Genomic DNA, 24,206 nt, shown 5'->3' on the forward strand with positions numbered 1-24,206 from the left:
CAAATCTGAAGTGAGATGAGTATTTGAAACAGAGCTTTTCTGTTAGTAGAATTGAGTTAGAAAATTGTCACTTCTCAACTACTCTTATCCTTAAGCTCCCTCATTGAATTTTTTTTTTTCTGGGCAATGAGGGTTAAGTGACTTGCCTGGGGTCACACAGCTACTAAGTGTCCAGTGTCTGAGTCTGCATTTGAACTAAGGTACTCCTGAATCCAGGGTCTTGTGCTTTATCCACTGTGTCACCTAGCTGCTTCCCTCATTGAAATTTATAATTTCCCTTTGTATTATAGTCATGTGAAAGTCAACTTCCTTTGATAATGATCTTGCATTTTGAAATGAAATAGGAAAATGTGTTCAGAGACTCACAGAATGTTAGAGTTGAATGGGAACTCTGCAGCCATCAGTTCTAACCTATAACCCCAAAAGAACACTCAGTAAAATATAGAACAAGTAGTCTGCCTGTCTCTACTTGAAGGCTTCCAATAATAGGGAACCCAGTCTCTCCAAAAGTAGCCTATATTATCTATTGTTAAGTCTCATTTTTGGAATTTTCCCCCCTAACATCAAGCTTAAACCTGTCTCTTTGCATGTCTCTGACTTTGCCATTTCCAACCAATCCTCTCAGAGTATCTTACAATTCCACCATACATATCCTACATAGACATGGCTGTTTGCATGTTGTCTTCCCCATTAGAACGTGAACTTCTTGAGGTCAGGAATGATGTTTTGTCTTTCTTAGTATACTTTACAAAATGTAGTGCCTGGCAAATAGAAAGTGTCTAATAAATGGTTGTTCATTGAGTACTTATTGAACCTTCAAATAAATGAAGTCAGTGATCATTTGCTTCTAGAATCTCTTTTCTATGCTACTATTCCTTATGTGACATAGACATATCTCTTCAACAACTTGTTGGACACTGTCCAGCTTAGTATGATTTCCTTACTAGCTCCAAGTAATGAAATTGATGGCTTCACTTAATTGACAAAAATGTAAGGAATTACTTTTGTTTTTTTTAAAATATAAAACTATAACTTTGGAAAATATTTGAAGTTAAAATTTTATGAAATTAGTATTTATATTCTAATTTAACATAAGAACTAAAGAAGCAAATATCTTATTAAATTAAGAAGAAGAATTATTTGGACAAATTATCCATAACATGAATATGAATATGGGAGCTTACTTCTGAGACTAATTTTACCTTTTTTTTGTGTGTGGGGCAATGAGGGTTAAGTGACTTGCCCAGGGTCACACAGCTAGTAAGTGTCAAATGTCTGAGGCAGGATTTGAACTCAGGTACTCCTGAATCCAGGGCCAGTGCTTTATCCACTGTGCTACCTAGCTGCCCCATAGACTAATTTTATTTTGTACTGGAATATGAAGGAATCTCTCCTTTTTTTCAGTACTCCTTTTCCTTCACAGAAAAGCTGACACTGGTGGGGTGAACTTTCGATAGCGTTTAGGACTGATGGTCCTGAGGACATATTACATTCTTCCCCTCAAAAGGCTTTAAAAGTTCAGAAAAAATGACAGGGGTGAAATAAGGAACAACATCCTTGCTTTAGTCTTAGTTTTGTTTATATATATAAAACACAAACATACACACACAAATACACACACAAGGAATAGAAACCTCATTTACTAGTCTTTTTGTTTTGATAGCATTTGTGAGGTATCTTGAAACTCTGAAATTCAATGTTTTAATAAGAAATTATATTGATATTTTATTACTTTCACTTAGCACTTGAGGCAGTCCCTCACTCATGGCTCCTCCAAAGCTACCCCAGATTTGAAGTGCTCAATAGGTCAGCATCCATTCAGAAACTTAGTTCATGAGACACTAATGACATATCTGATTTCACCAACAACCCAAGGGACATGCTATTTAAAAACAATGAACATTTAATTAAAAAAAAAGCATAGCAAATAAAGTAATGAGGGATCAAAAAAGGTTTCTTATGGAATCTGGGATTTTAGTGGGGAATTGAGGGGAGCTTAGGGGATCTAAGAGGAGGGTATGGGGGAAAGAAAATATCGGGCATAAGAACCAAACATTGAAAATGAAATGATTTAGTTTTGCATGACTACTCATGCATAACTTATATAGAATTGCTTGAGTTCTTGGGGAGGGGTTGGGGAGAGAGAGAGGAAGAGAAGTTGGAACATAAAGTTTTAAAAATTAATGTCAGAATTTGTTTTTACATGTAATTTGGGAAAATAATATTCTAAATAAGTAAAGAAAAAAGAAAAAAAAGAAAATGTACTGATTTAGAAGGTGAACAAATTAATTTGAACAAGGAATATTAAATGAAGTAGGGAAGACCATTATCTTCTATGCCTCTGGCCAAAATGCCTGCCTTTGTTATGTATATGTGACAAAAACAAAGAAAACAAAGCCACAATCACTAATCTGGCTTGTTCTACTGTGTTCTGGCCAGAGCAGTATGTCTTTACTTTCCAGTATGATATAAATGCACCACAACTGGTTATTAAGTAGAAAATGCAAGAACTGGTTGTTTCTATGAAAGACTCCAATTTGAATAAAAAATCAAACCAACAGGCCAGTTGTTTGGCCTATGTAAATATAATTCTGGTTTCCTTGCATTTTGCAATTACATTCTAGACAGAGATCATGAAGGCCTTGGTTTGTGGTCCTACCTTTCAGTGCCTATTGAAGGCAACCTTTTCTTACATACTTACTTTACTTTTCTATATAATAATTTTAGATGGTTTTATTGTGTATTTGTTTTTGTTTATTTTGGTATATCAGTATCAGAATATTAGCATGTTTCAGTCTTAAACTCATTGGAGTAAACACCAAGTTCCACTTCCCTTTGATAATTGATATCATCAACAAGTTTTCATTGAAATCAATAATGATGTTACATTTGTCTGATATTATTAATAGGAGACAAATCATATAATAACCAACTTTTGTTTATTTCATATTAAGTCATATTTATATGTTATATTGATTTTATATTAAGATCCTGCCTTCCTTTATTCCTTCTTTTCTTCCTTCCTTCTTCCTTCTTTCTTCTCCGTCCCTCCCTCCTTCTCTCCCATACTTCCTTCCTTCATTTAATGAAGAGCTGCTATCTATAGGTTAGTAGGTGACATGTGGATGAATGAAAATGTCCTTCACAAGTGACTTAAAAGTAGGGAACATCAGAGGATCATAGAATTGGGAAGTATGTCAAAGGTTATCTACGTATCTACTAACCCATTCTACAATATACCTTATGATATATCTGTGCCTGAGTATATGGCGTTTTCTTGAAAGCCCCTAATAAAGGAAGGCTTTTTATATCTATCATCTTAAATAAGAGAGGGTGTACTAGAAAGATATGAATGGCTTTTGTTAGTTAAAAACTAAGTGTATTAATAGAGGGAGCACTATGATATAATTAAAAATATTTTGGATTGAGTTCTAATCCTAAATTCACTGATAATTACCTAAGAAACTAGAAACTTAAACTCTCTCTCTCTCTTTTTTTTTTTTTTTGCGGGGCAATGGGGAAAAAATGTGGAACGCTTCACGAATTTGCGTGTCATCCTTGCGTAAGGACCATGCTAATCTTCTCTGTATCGGTCCAATTTTAGTATATGTGCTGCCGAAGTGAGCACAGCTTAAACTCTCTTAATCTTGGTTTCTCCATTTGTATAATAGACCATTCTGCCCTATCTACCTTTCATAGTTGTAAAGACAAAATGAGATGTCACAAACCTATAAAACATTATATAAATGTATAATACTATTCTTGAATTGAAACATGTCCTTGAAGCCTCCAGGAATTTCTACCCAGTTGTCTTCTCTTAAAAGTGGACTTTTGGGGGGCAGCTAGGTGGCGCAGTGGATAAAGCACTGGCCTTGGCCTCAGTAGTACCTGAAGTCAAATCCAGCCTCAGACACTTGACACTAGCTGTGTGACCCTGGGCAAGTCACTTAACCCTCATTGCCCCCCCCCCAAAAGTGGACTTTTGCATGAACAGTAATAGATATATAATAGACATTTAGTTTGATTAATGCATGTGGCATAGAGAGAAGCACAATAATATCACAGATATAGAGCCAGCCTTGTAGTAAGAATGTTTGGGGTACAAATGACAGTCTAGCTGTATGAACTTGGGCAAGTCACTATACTCTTAGTGCCCTAGGAAACTTTCTAAAACTAAATTATGCATATGAATTACAGATTTGCATCATGGAAGGGAATTATCAAGGAAGAGCTCACTATACAAATGAAATAACAGTTTTAGACCAAAAAATATAGTTGAATGTCTCAGTTAGTTTAGAATAAATATTGGTAATTATAAGGCAGAAGGTACTCAGTGCCCATGAAGGGTCACAGAGTACCCCATGAGCATAGAGTAGGGAGAATTTTTTTTTCCATTTCTGAGAATCAAGGAAAGCTTCATGAAGATTTGGTATCTGGTATTTGATTTGGGTCTGGAAAGATAGGATTTCAATACATAGTGATTGGTAGAAAAGGCATAAGGGATGTCATGAATAAAAACATGGAGCTGGGAAAGCACGGGTATGTTTAGGGAATAATAGATAACCCAGTTTTGCTGGAGTATAGGGTGAGTAGTATATATATTGCCCCCTCAGTATGGAAAACAAATCCTGAGATAAAGAGGTATGAACTTACTTATTAGTGAATGGGAAACCATAAGGGATATGTGATCAGAGGACTGATGTGATCCAAAATTGTGTTTTAAAAAGTTAATCTGATAACATATACAGGATGAATTGAAGGGGAAGAGACTAGTGTCAGGGGAAAAAGAAGTGATTGCAGTAGTCTGCTCCAAAGGTAATAAGGACCTGAAATAGGGTGGTGACAATGGAAGTGGAAAAAAGAAAGGGACAGATATGAAAATTCGTGAAGCTTTATATTCTGAAGCTACTTTTAAAATTTAAATATTCATATGGAATCTATCACAATAATGCCAACATACCAGATAATATTGCCTTTTTAGCCAAGAAAATTCTATGTGAAAGTATTTAATTATTCATTATTTTTGGAATGGAGGAAGAGATTTTGAAGAGTATTTGGGAAAAAATCCAAGTTGGATCAGCTATAGGAGAGTCTTATATTTTTTTACACTTTTCTAAAATATTAAAGAAAATGCACCAAATTTACTTCCTGAAATATTCCAAACCCCCAGAACCCTGCCTTACAATGACAGATAAAACAGCAAAAAAAGAAAAAAAAACATACCATTTGGCAGTAAATGTAATATTTCACACCCATTGGCCCTCACCTCTAGAAAAAGGAAAGAATTTTTTTCATAATTTATTCCCTGACTTATTCTTTATTATCGAAGACAAGTTATTCTCTTCATTATTTTCCTCCTGCTTTCTTTGCTTCTTATTAGTTGATACTGATTTTCTTATGTTTCTCTGAACTCATCACATTTGTGATTTCCTATAGGATAATAATATGCTATCATATTTCTATAACATCATTTTATCAGATATCCCTCAGTTGATGGGCACTTATTTCATTATCAATTTTTTTTGGCAACTACAAAAGATGTTATTATGAATACTTGTTATATTTAGAACTTTTCTTTCTATCTTGGTTTTTCTTGGTATATATACTCAGTAGAATATCTTTTATAGAAAATCCTCAGCATACAATAAGTGAATGTTAATTGGTACTGACAATGGCACCTTATGTGGTCCCCTAGTTAAATCTTATATCTCCATGAATCTGAAAAACCTCACTCTTGTACTTGCGTTGGACTCTATACTACCATAGGGATTATCACCTGGCGATGAGACCTTTGCTTCTTCAATAACTAATTCCCTTGGATTAGGTCCGAGACTGATTTGCCTATCACTTCTAACTGTGTGACTCTTAGAAGTCATCAAATCTCAGAATTTCAACTGCTTCATAAGTAAAGTGGAATGATATTGCTGGTACTATATGCCTCAGAGAGTTGTTCTGAGGTGAGCACTTTGTAAAACTTGAAGTGACATATAAATGGCCGCTACTATATAGAATTTCTTTCTCTGTTTTTCTAGGTAAGTTCCCTGGGTTAAATGAAACTGAGGCTTCTGGGAGGAGCCTGCTCCCTGTCTTTCTCTCATTGTCCTTCTGTGGTGACTGGTAAGGAACTCGGCATAGCTCCTCATGTATGCTTAGCCCAACATTCACTAACCTGTACTTTTCCTTAGTTTTGTTAAGAGTCATGGATATAATAAACAAGAACTTCATGCTGTTTTAAAATAGTCAAATATATTTCATGTAGGATAAAGAGAAAAACAGCATGCTTCACTGCTTTTTATGTGTTTTTAAAGGTAATTTGACATAGTTAACTCTGCATGCCAATATGCATATAGAAACCAGGAAATATAATCAGCAAATTAAGGGTAAAGTGGGCAAAGGAAAAAAAAACCCAGGAACACTTGCAGAGACAAATCTTCAGGGATACACTCTGATATCTAATTACTAATCCCAATAATGGGTATACTATGATTGCTAATGCTTTCTTTTTACTGCAAGATTTTTCCCCCCAAGGGAAAATGGCAGTCACTTCCCTTGCCAATTTATCATCCAGTTGATTACATAAGACATGTACACAGAGAGACATAATACAAATTAGAAAAGTATATATCCAGAAAGGTACCAAAGACAATGTGTTTCATCTGTTTAATTTAAAGGATCTTCTGCTCTTCTTCAACCTCAGTGCATGAAAATGAGTTTCTCAAGCATATGATGAGATCTCTGACTTGTACTGTTCATGTCAATTTCAATTGACATTTATTCATTTTGCATTTTATTTAGTATTTTATATTTTCAGTATAGTTTTATTTTTACATGTTATATATGCAGATACTTTAAAAAAATATTTCCATTCTAGTTTTAAAAAAGAATACTGTCTGATGGGCCACATTTGTTGTCCTTAACCTCTGCTTAACTGTCCATATAGGCCAGTTTTATAAAGTCATTTTACAAAGATCTCTATTAAGCTCTAGCATTGTGGATCGTCACTTAGTTTTTCTTTTCTTTTCTTTTTTTTCTTTTGTTGGATATTCTTTCTAAGGTGGAGGAAAAAGTTCTTTCTTGTCTATAAAGATAGGATTTTTGACCCATCTGTAGGGTATGTGTGGTTCTGATATAGTTTATGATTTTATACTGATATAGTCATACTACTCTTTCTACCCTTCCTGACATCAATTTGCAGAAACAGCTATAGTTGGAACATGGAATTTTGCCTTACTAGCTAAGGAACAATTCATGTAATGTTTGTATCGGTGCTATTATATTCTCATCGTCACTGTCCTCCAACCCACTGAATTCACAAATTAAAACAGTACTAGTGTTACTCTGAAAGTAGCTGAAAACTTGAACCAAGAGTCATTCATTTCTGCAATATTGAAATTTTCTGGAAAGTGTTCCTCCTTCGAGTTTCTGCTTTTACCCTATTTCAGCAATGAAGTACTTGGCTGTGACTTTGGAGCTTCCCAGAGATAAAGTTTTCTCACTGGCTTTTAAGGGGTGGGAGATAAGAGGATGGTGGCAAGACTTTAAGCCAAAAATCAGTGAATAAAACAATGTGACTGAATAAGCATAAATCACAGTTCTGTGAAGGAAGCAGTAGATACCACCTTTAGAAAAGGGGTAAGGCACAAGCTTAGATTGGCGATTGAAAGCATTTTCTAAGAATTCTTTAAATATTTAGTGTGTGCAGAAAATTGTCTAGATGCTGCATTTGGAGAAGACCCTGACCCTTTCTTCAAGGTGCTTACATTGGAATAAAGTCACCAACAGAGCTAGCTATGTATAATAGGCAAAATGACTTCCCATCTTGAATGAACTTTCAAAGAATTCCCTCTATTCATCGAAGTGAGTTGGCTTCTTTGGAAAATCAGGCTCAAAAATATTAAATTCCAGTAATGTAGATGCTTGCAACTATGAAGGCCTTAATAAATTTCTCTAAGGAATCATTTGACATATTTAAGTAGTTTGAATCCAGTCAGTAATGTTTATCAAACACAAATTGTGCCAAGTACTGCTAATTGATTAGAAAACTAGGGATAGGGACAGGGCCTCTAATTTCATTGATATAAGGAAATCCTGGGGGCATAATCTTCCTCTAGTAGTTTAGGCAAACATCTCTGAAATGTAAAGTGATAGAATTGTCAAGCCAAAATTCAAACTGAACCAGATTAAAATGTAATTGGGAGGGGCAGCTAGATGGCGGGGGCAGCTAGATGGCGCAGTGGATAGAGCACTGGCCCTGGAGTCAGGAGTACCTGGGTTCAAATCCGGCCTCAGACACTTGACACTCACTAGCTGTGTGACCCTGGGCAAGTCACTTAACCCCAATTGCCTCACTTAAAAAAAAAATGTAATTGGGAAATGTTTGGGAAACACCAATGACAACAATGACAATAACAATATAGCATAGATATTTTTAGTTTGTGGTTTTCTAAGTCTATATGCTGCCAGCAGATATCCATTGTTGTTTTAGTCTGACATCATTGGTCTGGAACACCAGGAAGTTAAATAAGACTTTCCCACAGTCACGCAGTCAGATGGATTAGAGGAAAAACTTGTATTTAGATTTTCTGACTTTAAGACCAGGTTTCTATCTACTATACCTCTCATATAACAATATTAAATATGATACTTTTAATCTCTCCCCTCACCAATTTGTGATTCACTTAGGTATACGACATGTATCCAGAAAGGCCTAATACATATTAGGAAAAAAATATATATATGTATGTATGTGTATATATATATATATATATATATATACACACACACACACACACACACATATATATATATTTATAGAAAGGTGTCAAAAGCAACTCGTTTTATCTATTTAATTTAAAAGATCTGTCCTTCACCCCAAAATTCAAAATATGAGGCAAAGTTTGAATTTCTCAAGCACATTTTGAATTGTGTTGTTCATGTCAGTATCCTTTGACATTGACCAGTCATAAAAAAACAAACATTTTTATTATCATTGGCTCTGGGCATCCATGCTTGGCTGCTTCACAATAAAAGTAAATTCCCCCTCAACCACCCCCCTCACACACTTAGTAAGGGTGGAGGAAAGGAAAGCCCCCTGTGGATGAGGGGGATGTTATGACTATCAAAGGGTGCCTTTGTTTTGGTTGAAATTTCCTTGGTCACTTACAATGTGGGGGTTAAGACACTTCTGAAACTATGGCTGCTATATATGTAAGGACGTCAAATAGAAATTAATTTTTTAAGGCTCATAACCAGGAAGCCTTGGGAAAAATTGTTTGAAGGTCATATTTATGCACCTTCTCTTTATTTTGCTTGAACAATATCATTCTGACAATAAAAAACGTTAGCTTGGAGATATTTTTAAGAGTAAAAAAAAAAACAACCTTGAATAATTTATGTTGGATAGTCACTAAAATTATTTATTTTTTTAAAGTAGAGGGTGTAAGTTGATTTAGACATTTTAGGGGAATTAAAATTCTGCTCCTCAAGTTGGAGAGTTTGTTTCATTAATTTAGAATAAAATGTAGTCACTGATGAATATTTTAATCATACTAAAAGTCTTAGATTGGTTGCAGAAATAGATTTTGGATGATCAAAAATGTAATATCGTAAACTGTTTATAATTCTCTGACCTAAGTGGGCTCCAAAAGATGCTAAAACATCCTTGATTCTTTCTTCATTTTTGTATTTTACTTGGCTAGTGAGGCCTTTAGTAGGTATCCATACTGCCCAAAGCAACATTAGATAAGAACTTTATATTGTACATGTTTTGGAATTGTCTTAGCTCCCAATGAGGAACTCATCCTAATTGAAAAGATAGATTTCTGTATGTATGCATTTCTCAAAGTCTTTGGACTTGAGATTTTACGATAGAATATTAGAAATGCTGTCAATAAAAGATACTTTACTTTTCATTCAATTGGAATTAACTAACGGCCCTTATTTAGAAAACCTTCAAATCTTAGTTTGTGTGGTATTCTGAACTAAAGAATAGAATGCCATTAGAATAGGTTAGGAGTAAATATTATCTGGACAGGTGTAGCGTGTAGTCACCCATACACTAAAGCCAAATCTGTTAGCATCAATATCACATTTATTCATACTTTGTTATAAACTATCTGATATTTTCAGCTGCATTAGAACTATGATGCAAATGAAATATCTGTAAAGATACTTTTTTTCTCTGTAGTGAGCTGATTTTCCTGCCTTTTTATCTATCACATTCTTGATGCAATGTTGTTACTTGGCAAACTGATCTAAACTTGGTAGGTAGCAACACAATTGTCATTTTGTAAAATCATAGGATTCTGATAGGTCTCATTTTCTTTTCCATATGGTTTCATATTTCCATCCTATTTTGAGAATCACCATTGTTCTCTCACATCTTGAATCGCCAGTCCTTAAAACATTTAAATGCCAATAAAAGGAAAACATTTTTGTATTTTTCTTTAATAATGAAATTCATTTCAAAATAATCCTTACTGTCTCTCCAAGGACCATCATTTTAATTTCCCAGACACATGTAACAATTAGATCTGTGCAATTATGCCTTGAACAATGAGTATACCAAATAGGTTGGTGTATTATTAAGTAACAGCTAGCAACTTGTATGATCCTAATGAACAAGTGTGGCTTTATTGTCAGCAGTTATTTGACATAAATGCTTTATTGTCACGTAAACAATAGCACACTTTACAGTGTTGCCCCTCGAGCAAAATCTCCTAGCATAATGTTCCAGTCATTTAAAGGATAAAAGCATTTTCTTGCCCTTTCTGATCAAGACAGATCAATCCCAAGATGCCTTGGGTGAGAAAAAAAATGAAAGTTTTTTTTTTTTTATAAAGATACCCAAGACAAAGATTCTTACTCTCACCTTAACCTCCATTCTTTACCTATCCTTTTTTCTTTTCTTTTCATCTTATGGACATATGTCAAAAGATATTTAAACATTTTTAGGCTTTATCACTTGGTTAGGCCATAAAAACTTAATAACAGACTTATATTTTATTAGCATTTATGCTACAAATGCAGCAGACATCTTGAACTCTAGTTTAATGCACCTTTAAAGCCCCTTTTATTGGCCTGTTAATTCCCAGCTGCACTCTTTTATTGAAATGTGGATTACATTTGCACCATAGTAGAAACAAGAGTTAGGATCCAGAACTGGAGGGAAAATAGTATTTCCAGTAGTTGGCTAAACTACACATTCAACAGACTTGAAAGTCTGCCATAAACATTAGTGGCCCATTGAGCTATAATCGTAATGGTGTGTCTTTAGTATAATAATACACACCCCTTTAGATTGGTAAATTGCAATTGAATGAAAAGTAAAGTATCTTTTATTGGCAGCATTTCTAATATTCCATCTTAAAAACTCAAGTCCAAAGACTTTGAGTAATGCATATATACAGAAATCTATCTTTTCAGTTAGGATGAGTTCCTCATTGTGAGCTATGACAATTCCAAAACATGGACTCTATAAAGTTCTTATCCAATTTACATAAATGGAAAGTGTTTGCTAGATTGTGTTTAGAATCATGTAAAATATTGCATCCTCTTTTTCTCATGTCCAACTGAATATTAGTAATTATCTTTTAGTATTTCCTATGTAGTTTCCCTTTCCCCAATTATATTGTTTATGTGGCCCAGCAGGTGTCAGACTACAGAAGACTGAAGAAACTTATAGCCCATCCCTAATTAAGTACCCAACATCTCAACACCATTTTAATGGGTATTTCCTCAAGTAGAGAAGCAGATGGCATTGCACAGGCCTATCTATGGCAGCCTCTCTTTTAATTCCCAGTGAAATGGAAAAGCGGGGGCATTGCCAATCAAGCCTTTCCACATCATTCCCATAATGGACAGGATGGTAAATGATTTGTATAGGAGTTACAGCACCCGGGAGGCATGAAGACAAGCCATCTTCATTGCCACTGCATCAGTCCATCTCTACAAATCCAGGAAGGGAAAATATGTGTCTCTTGCTTTATTTTGCACATAGCAGGAATTGTCAGTACAGTTATGCCACAAAAAAGTTTTCAAACATTTTGAGTGCTGCTAATTGCCATTTTCCAAGGCTTCCTCTGCAACAGAGTTTATAAAAGGGAGCTTTAATAAAAACTATCATTAGCCTCATAGATCAATATGGTTTAGGAAATACAAAACAACTTTAGTTGTTTAAAAATAGGAAGAGTCAGAGGGTGTCCCCTACTCCCCACTGATAGCAAATCACACTATCGATCAGTCTACAGTATAACTGTGCAAAATTTTCAGATAGCAGGTGGACTAGCTGGGAATATAAATAAAGCCACGCTGCCAGCTGGTACTGTATATGGTTCCTGAGAGGCCTGCTAGGCATCCCAGTATGAATCCTCCTCTAAATGGCGTGGCCTCCTTCCATGGTAAGACTATGAAAGATATGAAAAGACTTAACATTACAGTCTTGCATTGCATCTTTATCTTCTCCTTCCCTCTCCCTCCCCTTTATTTTTGTCTCTGGTATCCTCTTGTCCGTTTTCACCGTTTAGCCAATTGTATTTTTCAAATAATTCAGAGACTAAGGGTATATAAAGACTTGAAACAAGACCTGAAAATCACAGTCAACAAGGAGGAAAATTTAAAATAAATTCTACTTTCAAATAAAAGAGTATGATAAAGTTACTACCAAGTACTTAGTAGAAAGAGTCTTGGGTAACTTACATAGTATGGGGTATCAAGACAAATCCTCCTCTGTTTCCAAAAAAGAAATAGAAATGATATGGCATAATATATATCTTATTCTGGATTAATGTCCACCAATTCAGCTAGCCTACTATATCTAGCTGGCCCCAGACCACCAAACCAGACTGTATCAAACATTCTATCCAACTTTCCAACTGAACCATCTTGCTGTCTGCCCTGTAGCCACTATTTGCATATGACCTCCCACCTTCAATTCTACCTCTTGCTCTAGCTCACTAGCTAAATCAATACATTCATAATTATTCTTAGTAAGATCATATCACCTTAACATTCCTGTGACTAACTTGATAAATACTCCCTTCCCTATTGAACCTTCTCCCTATTATTATATAATCTCCTTGAAGGCCATGACATTTTAACACTTTAACAGTTTAATTCTTAACACTTCTATATTTGTATCTCTAGAACTTAGGCCTGTACCTGGAACATAGTAAGCACCTAAACATTCTTACTCACTCAATCGCCCAGTCATTCATTCATTCATTCAAAATGGTATCTGTATATCTTTAAAAAGAAAATTGGGATCATTAATAAAGATGTCTAGTCTTAAGATATTACTGAAAAATATCACATTGAAGACATTCACATTGGCATAGCCTTTTTCTTCTCATGGATCTAAGTTCCCAAACTTTCTAGGTGATTTATCATCTTCTAGAATCTACAAAAGCACAAGGCAGTTCTTTTTAGAGGGGATAACTGGCTATGGAAGTAGAGATTTTTTTTTCTTTTGGTAAGGCAATTGGGGTTAAGTGACTTGCCCAAGGTCACACAGCTAGTAAGTGTTAAGTGTCTAAGGGCAGATTTGAACTCAGGTCCTCCTGAATCCAGGGCCGGTGCTCTATCCACTGTGGCACCTAGCTGCCCCAGAAGTAGAGATTTTGAGCCTGTACACTCCTTGTCTATAAAGGGCTTCCTGGTGCCTCATGACTATTTTTGTGACTATTTTGTAACTGTGTTCCAAAATAAATCCTATTAATCAAATTTAGCTTTTATTACTGTTAAAGTGTAGCTACTTTGGGGGGCAGCTAGGTGGCCTAGTGGATAAAGTACCAGCCCTGGGTTCAGGAGGACCTGAGTTCAAATCTGGTCTCAGACACTTGACACTTACTAGCTGTGTGACCCTGGGCAAGTCACTTGAGCCTTATTGCCCCATGCCAGCCCTTCCCCCCAAAATGTAGTATATAAAAAAAAAAGCATAGCTTCTTTGGAAGACTCATATATTAATGGTAGACCAATTACAAAGTAGGTGTTGGTGTTTGGGAGGAGAATAATCTGCAGAACATAAAACCTCACTCTCTTTGGAGGCTAGACTTACATACATTACCCTATGAATTCAAGAAGGGGGAAAGGAAATAAAATTAATTGAAGATCCATAAATTTTTTATCATATTTATTTTGCCTTATTTTTATATTCTGCATGACTGTCTCAAGGAGTGGGGCCTTTTATATATGCTTGTGCTCTTTGCGTGTCTATTAAGTGTGGCTGACTCAATGTTCAGAAAGGAGATAATTCCTTAAAGAAAAATATTTTAGTGGCATTTAAATGAATCCCCAATAAAAACTCTGCCTTTGAATGTTCATTATAATTGTATTTTGAGTTCTGTAAGATCTTTCTAGCACATGGAATAATACTCATTACAATGTTCTGATTCTCAATGGCTAAACCTAGGGCATAAATAGGATAAATAACTAAAGGAGTAATGTTCAAGAGTTCTTCCAGAGAAAAGAGCTATTTCTATGGAAACTTTTTTTTCTGTCTCAGTTATGTAGACTTTATTATCAGAAAATGAATCTTTTGTTAACCTCACAAAGCCTTACAGCCCAATGCACTGAATTAAATTATAACTAATTCTTATAATGGAAAAGTGTGCACATAATAGACTTACTATACATCAAAGATTATCTTGCAATATGCAGATAATTTGATATGTAGCTCTTAGTACTTTCTAAGATTGGAATGCTCTTTTCACTCCTCAAAGTCTAATTTTTATGTTGTAGCAGTTATAGTAACAGAGATGGAAACGACATATCATTACTCTTTCTATTCGAGAATTTAAAGATTTTAAAAAGGTAATATTTCCCCACATCTCTGTTTGTGGCAATTAACATTTAATAAATTTATATATGTAAGGGGTTATTTATTTTAAATTAGGTGGGTTAAAGGATAACCGTATTCTTAATTTTTTTTCAATCAACAAATAATGATAATGAATGCTTATTAACCCTTTATACTCTGAACAAATTCTGTATTCAGTGCTGTGGGGGATAAATAGGATTTAGACATGGTCTCTCCCTTCCAGAAAGTTTGAATATAATGGGAAAAATAAGATGCACGCATAATCACATAAAGACAATCACTTGCATGGTTGCATAGTCACAATATAAAATAGTATCTTAGCAATATTCCAGGAATATTTCAAACACATGGCATTAGGGACAGCTATTGATGGATGAGTTGGCTTTTGGTAGATGCAAGTTGAGATTTGGTAGGTCTTTCTGGGAACAAACAGCAGCATGAATAAAGGCTCACAAGGACAGTGGATAGAGCACCGGCCCTGGATTCAGGAGGACCTGAGTTCAAATCCGGCCTCAGACACTTCACGCTTACTAGCTGTGTGACCCTGGGCAAGTCACTTAACCCTCATTGCCCCACAAAAACAACAACAACAACAACAAAAACAGTAGCTTAATATCAGTAAAGGTTATTCTGCTTATTTGTTTTTGATAAGTTGTATATTTATAGAAATAGCTATGAAATATATTAAATATCATTTTTGATGTATCACAGCTTATATTTGTCATGTATTAGAATTGCTAGAAACTCTGCAACCTCATTATTTGGATGTCCTACAAGATAAGGCCATTAAGAGAACAGTGCTGTGAGAGACTGCCAGTCTGCAGGAGAATATTTCCCCTCACTTACACAATCCTAGTTACGTACATTTTTCTCTGCTGTATAGCTTATATGCTTAAATAGCATATAACAGGAGTCTGTAAGTTTAAAAAAATAGTACTATAGTGACACTTTCTAATGTCTCATTTTGACAATAACATGTCTTTGAACAACCTTTGGCATTGGATTTTCCCAGGGATTTGCCTCTTTTAAAGATGTCATCATCCTAATACAAGTTGGAACCAGTGAAATGTGTCATCTCATTTGATCCTGGCATGGCATAAATTTTGCAAAAGAGACAAAGATTGAAAAGTGACTATTTTAAAATTAACAGATTTGGTGCCAAATATATCTTGCTCTTTAAGAAACAAACTATGCCTATGATCTTGGGTTGTATAGAGTTTATTCACAGCACACATTATCTAGGGCTAAGGAATACTAATAAAAATCATTTTGCACAGACATCCTTGATGGGGGCAGAAATGGCTAATACTATCATAAAATTGTGATCATAATGGAATATTGTAGAAGAAAGCATAAATAAATAATTATAGGGAGCATGTTCAAAAATATCAAAAGAGCAGCTGTGTTGTGATTCTGCTATTGCAATCTGAAGGGTGTCATCCTACATGGATCTTTCTCTGCTTCCCATTTCAACATTACAGTCAACAGAATCCTCCCTAACTATGGCCTTGGGGCTGAGCCACATTATTTTATTTGAAATGTGATTGTAATCTAAGGCAAAATATGTTACTATTGTGTATTTAAATTTGATTTTTTGAGGGTGACACTATAAAAATAAAAAAAGAAAATTTAACTTTTAAAACCTTCTTTTATTGCTTTTTCTTGGTAGGGCCAGAGGGAGTACACAAGAGAGACTAATATAGTTAAAATATAAATCTTTTTTTTTTCTCTTGGCTAGAGTAATGAAAGATGCCCTAATGTCACATCAAATAGTGCTAAAAAGTTGTGAAAATACTGACCTTCATTTTTGGGAATCATATATCTATGCTTGCATATGTACCATTGGATAGTTTGATAGATCAGTACCCTAGATGATGTGGGCATACCCTCTTACAGTACAAATCACAATCCATCAGTGCCTTCATATTCTTGGCCATAAAGTTCCAAAAAATCTTCATGGAAAGATTTGATCTCTGAGACCCCTTATCTCGAGCTCTCATGAAAGTGTCAGTAGAGTAGGTAGCTTATCTTTGATTACATTTTAATGGAGGGGTTCTTAACCTGGCACCCCCAACTATTTCAGGAGGACCATAAACTTGGATGAGAGAAAATGCATCTTTAGTTTTATTAAACTATGATATTTAGATTTTCTTTTATTTAGCTAAAAATATTATTTGGAGGAGGCTTTAATGGGTCTCTGGAACACTAAAGGGATCCAAACAAGATTAATGGTGGGGTCATATATTGCACACATCCTTATATGTAAATAGTGCTTTGTTATTGCAGCTGTCAAATGGACACTGAATTTGGAGTCAGAGAACCTAGGTTCTAGTTCTAGCTGGCATAGATACTCTTTTCACTGCCTTACTGTCATTTAGTTTCTCTGACCTCAGTTTTCTCCTTTGGAAAAAGAGAGGATTACAATAGATGATCTTTAAAGTCACTTTCAATTTTGTCTATTTAGGGGGGCAGTGAGGGTTAAGTGACTTGCCTAGGGTAACAGAGCTAAAGTGTCACGTGTCTGTGGCTGTATTTGAACTCAGGTTGTCTTGAATCCAGAGCCAGTGCTTTATCCACTGCACCATCTAGCTGCCCTCTGAATTTATAAATTTTAATGAAAATTGCAACAAAACTCATTGAGGTCAGAAAAAGAAAGGAAGTCCTTATAGATTATGCGTGCACGCGCACACACACACACATACACACATACCAATTTGAGTGATTAGAATTGCTTATCAAATAATTATACCTAATTTTAAAAAATTAAAAAATTTTAAAAATTAAAAAAAATGCAGATTGCTTTTACTGTCATAGCGTTTGACTGAATAGATAAATTGTTTGACTGTCAACTATTTAAGTCATTTCATACTGTTCAACCAGGTTTAAATGTGTGAACATAATGAGGACCTAAACAATGGGACAAGTTAATTAAATAGAAAGATAGTTGTACATATGTTTGAAAAGACTTAAGTGGAACAAGATCAATACAGTGCATGGTCATCTGAGGAAATGTGCGCTTGTCCCATATTTCTCATTTAATTGAATTTTAATAACCAATAAATGTACAAACCTATTTTGATTCAGGATATAAAGCATCTAGATGACAAATGTACTGTTCTTTTCCTAATCTAAAAGACAAAACAAGAGCATTTCTTTATAATGATGATCCCTGCCAAATGTCAATAAAGTTTCCCTAATATTACATAAATAACTGTAATGTGTAAAATAATCAGCCTTTACTATTTAAATGATATTAAGTAGACAAATTGCCAGAAAAAATAGTTTACTCCATTTCCTTTTTTTAAAAATAGAATGCATATTTATGGAATATTGAAATATGTTCCATATATGCATGAAGAGAAACTAAAACTGCTTCCAGAATATTTATTATTGAAAAATAAATTTTCCTCTCTATACTTGTTTTTTTGGAGTTACCCAACACAAAATTGTAAGTGAAGTAGTGAATTTTTGCTACTGCATTTTTTAAAAATAGAAAAGAATTTCTGATGATCAAGTATTTATTTTTCTTTCTCCCATCTGCCACTCAGAGAAAGAAAAAAAGGAACAGAAAGAAAAAAGAAAGAAGCAAAGGAAGAAGAAGAAGAAACAAATCCTTATATTGTATAAATCTTAACATTCAAAACAAATTACCAAATCATCACGTTGGCCATGTCAAAAAATCCATTTTAACTCATCATTCCATTTACTTCTCTGTTGTGAGACAGACAGCCTTCTTCAGTAGTCCTCTAGGATCATGGTTGATTATTTCATTAATCTAAATTCTTGGGCTTTTTGGAATTTTCATTTTTACAATATTGATAGTGTAGGATAAATTGTTCCCCTTGTTTTGCTCATATCACTCTGAATCAGTTCTCCTGAGATTTCCCAGCAGAGTTTGGGGGGCAATGAAATCATATAAGTAGAGAGACTACCTGGGGGCAGAAGTGGAAAGAATGGGAGCTATTCTGGTCTAGAACAGCTGGGACAGGAAGGGAGGAACAAAGTGGGAAAACAGACTCATCAAGCTAGGCTTAGACATTATTAGGAATAGATGAAGTAAGCTGGTAAAGCATGGAGGAGAATCAGGTGGGAGCTCTAGTTGAGGTAGGAGAGAGTACAACTGAATGCACCTGGGCTCATATTAGAATAATAGAGTTAGAGATATTATGGCAGTATTTGCCTAAACTACCTTAATGACATAAAATCACGTTAGTTGGAGGCACATTTGTAAAATTATAATAATAACAACTGTAATTTACACATATAAAATGCTTAAATTTTCCAAAGTGCAGAACACACATGCACACATCTCATTTGTACCCCACAAGAACTCTCTGGACAAATACTAGTTGTTATTATTCCCATTTTATAGTTGTAGTCTTCCCATGAGCTTAGAGAAATGTGAAAATGTGATTATCAAGACAAATAACATTTGGTCATCATAGATCATCTGATTGGTGGAACCATGAGGCTAGGACGTAGAAACTTCAAATTCTTTTTCAATCTTGTGACTAAATTTGCTTATTTTAAGACATTTTGTGACCCTGGACAATTCACTTAGCCTCTAGTTGCCTTAGTTTCTTGAAATAGTAAAATGGGGAAAATAAGGGTACTTCCTTTCAAGGTTTTTGTGAGGATCAAATGAAACAATATTTGCAAAGCACCTAACACAATGCATAGCACATACTAGGTGCTATAAAACACTCATTTTCTTCTTATTTTGAGTGAAATGGCATATGTATTATTATGTATAAAGTAGATATGGTTTCTTAGGTGCTTAATAAATACTAGTAGAATTGAATAAAATGGAATTTGACTATATCTTTGAGGGACTTTTGGATACTATAGCACTACTTAAAGGATGAATTTTAACTGAAGTATGGAATTTAATAGAACACATTGTGAGACCTTGTTTCCATATCACTTGAACAGTAGAAAAATCATTTATGTGACCAGCTCTTTCTGATAGGCCTTTTAAAAATAGTATAGGGTAGGGAAACAAGATAAGCAAAGACAAAGAGTTAGGAATGACTTAGTAACTACAAATTATATCAGTAGTATTATTGGCTCTTAATTCTTTGTTTTCTACTTGGAGCTTTGCTTCGTTTTCTGAATTTGAGGTCATTAAAAATAAATTTTCTTGATTTCTTTCATTTTGATATCATTTAGATTTCCCTTGCATCTATCCTATCTGTCACAGTGGGTGATCTTTTATAAACCATCCCTTATAATAAAGGAATTTGGATTAAAAACTTATTTTTGCACTGATTACTTTAAAAAGGATAAAGTACAATTGCTAAAATTGCTCCTTATTGAGATGGTCACTTAGTAGCCATATTAATTTGATTATTCTGAATACAGACAAAACAAGCACATTAAAATTCTAAAACAAGTCATCAGATACTCATTCGATTTGTTATATTCCCAATAGATCAGAAATTTAAAACCACAACAAATAAAGACAAATTCAAAATTTCTTTGAAACTTACCAAAATATCTGATTTTTAGTTGGTTTCATACCAGCAAAAGAAAAAAAATGTTTGTAGTTAAATATCTTGTTCATTAGCTTTGGAGAATTTCATCTTCTAACCATTTACAATTCTTTATTCTAAAGAATGTCCTTTTGTATTCATACAATGAAAACTTTTTAGAACTTTAGATAGCTCTTTACTTGGCTGAAGAATTGAGAGAATGGTTTTTTTTCTTCTTCATAATATTTCACTCTTAATATGGAAAGTGCAGAGGTGCATGAAAAAGGATAATAAAAAATAATCTTTGAAAAATTTGATTAGTTTTATCTCAACAAATTTACCTGAGTCTGGCCTTTGATTTAATGTTTGAAATTCTTTTAATACTTTTAAAAACTAGATTTAGATATTTCAAGGTATTATTCTTGTGTTTGAGATAGAGATGCTCTACTCTTAGAAAGTTAACATAATTCCCATTCTTTCTACAACAATCAAAGGCACTTCCTACCCAGGAGAGTTTTTCTAAAACTTCACAGAACGTCACCAGTAGAATATTCTGTATAAAGTTTATAAATACTATTAAAGACAAATCTATACTTTGTCAAATTAATTTCCCCTATAGAGAATGTTTATATTTGCACAAAATCAGTCTTCTGTTTCTAAATGTTTAAGTATTTGAGAAATGCTAATTTTAGATTGGCCATGTGAAACAGCCTAAATTGATTTTATTTTACCAATGGAGGTGTTTCCAAAAAATCATTGACATCTTAAAATTAAATACCACATTGAAGAAAAGTGTATAGAATTACCTTCAAACACCACAAACAACTTTTTCTAATAGCTTATGCATTCCTAATGGAAGCATGAATTTAAAATCTGCTCAGCACTTGATGATTGTTATAATGTTGTCTTTAAAATTTTGTAGTAAGAAATAGACTTTTAAAAAGAAATTATCAATTTCCCCAATAATCTATCAATTTATGATTTCATGCCAAGCAGCTGCCACACACAGGGCAAAGAAACTATCCAAGGTGAAGCAGCAATGCACTATGAGAGAGATTCATGATACATGGGCCTCACAAGCCAAGCCAGTACCTCCAGCATCCTACTCATCTCTCCTCTGATACCAATCAGGATGGTCCAGGACTCTGAGCTCAAGAACCATAGGAATACTATTGCTCCACAAATCACCTGACCTGCCAGCAGCTCATCTCCTACAGCCATCACTGAGAGGAGGAATCATTGTGGTTAGGAGGTCTATATTCCCAGGAATATGAAGCCAAAATACTTGAGAATAGCATTACTTCCAGTGCTGTATCCTTGGTCATCATCCTGGGAAGGGACCCTTTTAGAGTTGCAGTCTGCCAACTGTTCCTGCAGATGTTACATCCATAGCTACTAACAATTCAGGAAAGAAAGGCCTTGTCACTCAGTCCTTGCCACTGTCTAATTGTTCAACATCAGAAGCTGATAAGATTTTAGAAGAGGTACCTCCATCTTCTTTTCTGCTGCACCTTAAGGACTGTGGGACCTTTGTATCAAACTTATAGCTAAAACCTTCAGTGTGTTGTCTCTCCCTTTAGGTTGTGAAGGCAGGGATTGACTTACTTTAGTATTTGCAACCCTAATGCTTTGCACATAGTATGTACTTAATAAATGTTTCATTCATTCATTCACTTATTCAGTCATTCATTCCCTTCCTTCCTTTCTCTCTCTCTCTCTCTCTCTCTCTCTCTCTCTCTCTCTCTCTCTCTCTCTCTCTCTCTCTTTCTCTCTCTCTCTCTCTCTCTCTCTCTCTCTCTCTCTCTCTCTCTCTCTCTCTCTCTCTCTCTCTCTCTCTCTCTCTCTCTCTCTCTCTCTCTCTCTCTCTCTCTTTCTTTCTTTCTCAAACCCATTCCAGGAAGAATGAAAAAATGCCTTAAAGTACAGAATCATCATTTCCTATCACCACTCTGGGAAAACAAGGGGAATTTAAATATTTGTTTCTTAATTATGAGATATTGATACTTGCAAACCACTTATAAACCACTATACATAAGATATTTATTGAACCAATCAAACTTGTGTCCAACAGTTAATTCTAGTTAACTCTGAAAGAAAGCCAGCTTCATCTTCTGTCCTCACAACACAACCCAGACCTCAACCCTAGTCATCTAGTCCTGAGGTACAGTTCACATAATCATTTAACCCATTTCCAGTGAAAATAAATTGGGTTATAATAGTAAAAATTTTTATGTCTACTTTGCATTTGTATTAGCAATTATTACCAAAAAGTGTAACCAACTGTTTTTAGTAAAATTGTCCCTACTTTTTACAGAGTAATATAATGGAAAAGGAAAAATGCATAAGTTCTTTGAGTCAGAGTATGTCTGTATTGTGTACACATTAGTGGAGAATAGACCAACTACTGCTGCAGTCTTCCTTCCCAAGGTTTCTTCTGCTGAAGGACTGCCTATATCTAGACAAGAATTTACTAAGACTTTTGAAGAAAAACATGGAAATTGTTGAGTTATAGAATATCAGTTGAAGAGGCCTTTGAGATCCAGCTATCTTTTTTTGTTTGTTTGTTTTGTGGGGCAACGGGGGTTAAGTGACTTGCCCAGGGTCACACAGCTAGTAAGTGTCAAGTGTCCGAGGCTGGATTTGAACTCAGGTCCTCCTGAATCCAGGGCCATTGCTCTATTCACTGTGCCACCTAGCTGCCCCCTATCTTTTTTTTTAATATGAAGAAAGTAGGGTTTAAGAAAAGACAAATGTTGCATACTACCTCATTCCTTTTCTATACCGTATAAGGATCACATCTAAAGACTGTGACCTGGGAAACAAGAATCTGAGTTTCAATTGGTTGATTGAATGACTCCCATCATGTCAGTTAACACAACCTGGAATTTGCCACACCTATGAGCCAGAGCTAATGTTGTAATTGGATCCTTCATGCCAGGGGAAGAAAAAAAGTTTTCACGTATAGTTGTCTAATCTCAGTCTGACTTCTCACCAAATAAGGTAATCAAAGAAATAGTATTTTGTCAACTCAAAAACGTTGAATATTCATATTAAAGATATGACTTGGGCTAGGTGATTTCTCCAGTTCCAGGACTCTGGGTTCTATGAATAATTATTAATACCATTATTATTATTATTACTTCTGTCACACTTGGCATGAAAATCTAACCAGGAGCTGGAAGAACTAAAAAATTACTCAGCCTCTCCATCCCATCCAAAGGTCACAGTCTTACCAAAAAATTATAAACTGCTCATATGATTAAGCTTTAAAAGAATTTTTACTTGAACATAAAATATAGCTTGATTTCAAAAACATCCAGTGAGTTCCAATTCTAGAGCAAAGGAATGGTCTTCTCATATGAAATAGATAACTCCTTCATTTAGAATTTTTGTCTGGACTAATGGTATGCAGCTGTCTGGATTGTGTGACTAGAGGTTTCATATCAGCTGCCAAAGCTAATAGCAAGATGCTTTCTTTTCCAATTTACTTAGTCAATTAGCACAGTGGTATAATTTGGCTGCATGCTTACTGAGTTACTAAGATGATTTAATTTTCCCTCTGAAGTTAACTCCAAATTTCTTATACAAGAAGGGTAATATAGCTGTGTCCAAGAGTATGCCTGATCTTCCCTTTGCTGATATTCATGTTATCTTAAACATGCTTCTGACACATGCTGGGAAGATGTTTCATGAACATATTTGTAGGTAAACACCCCTTTACTTAATCAAGTCAAGTGGGTAGGTAGGTGGGGGGGGGAGGAGAGCCAGTTCTTTTCCCAGGCCTGGGGACTGTTAGTTCTAATTGGATATTGAGGCTTGTTTTTAAAAGATTTTTCATAAGACCCTTTCCTCGTTCATTAAATCATTAAGTGAATGTAACAGGTATTAGTTTTGAGCTTTATTAATTCTGACTTGTTTTT

At 34.7% G+C, this 24,206-nt stretch overlaps 1 protein-coding gene and 1 non-coding gene across 4 annotated transcripts in view; one reads left to right on the plus strand and one right to left on the minus strand.

Moving 5' to 3' along the window:
• The window catches only part of ERBB4 (erb-b2 receptor tyrosine kinase 4), a 1,387,693-nt gene that overhangs the window by 420,599 nt on the left and 942,888 nt on the right, over positions 1-24,206 (plus strand). The gene's annotated exons all lie outside the window — the stretch shown is intronic.
• On the minus strand, positions 3,522-3,628 carry LOC122752117. The gene has a single exon (XR_006355916.1). It is a non-coding gene; the product is annotated as a U6 spliceosomal RNA (small nuclear RNA).

Source organism: Dromiciops gliroides, chromosome 3, assembly GCF_019393635.1.
Source record: "Dromiciops gliroides isolate mDroGli1 chromosome 3, mDroGli1.pri, whole genome shotgun sequence".
Lineage (NCBI taxonomy): Eukaryota > Metazoa > Chordata > Mammalia > Microbiotheria > Microbiotheriidae > Dromiciops > Dromiciops gliroides.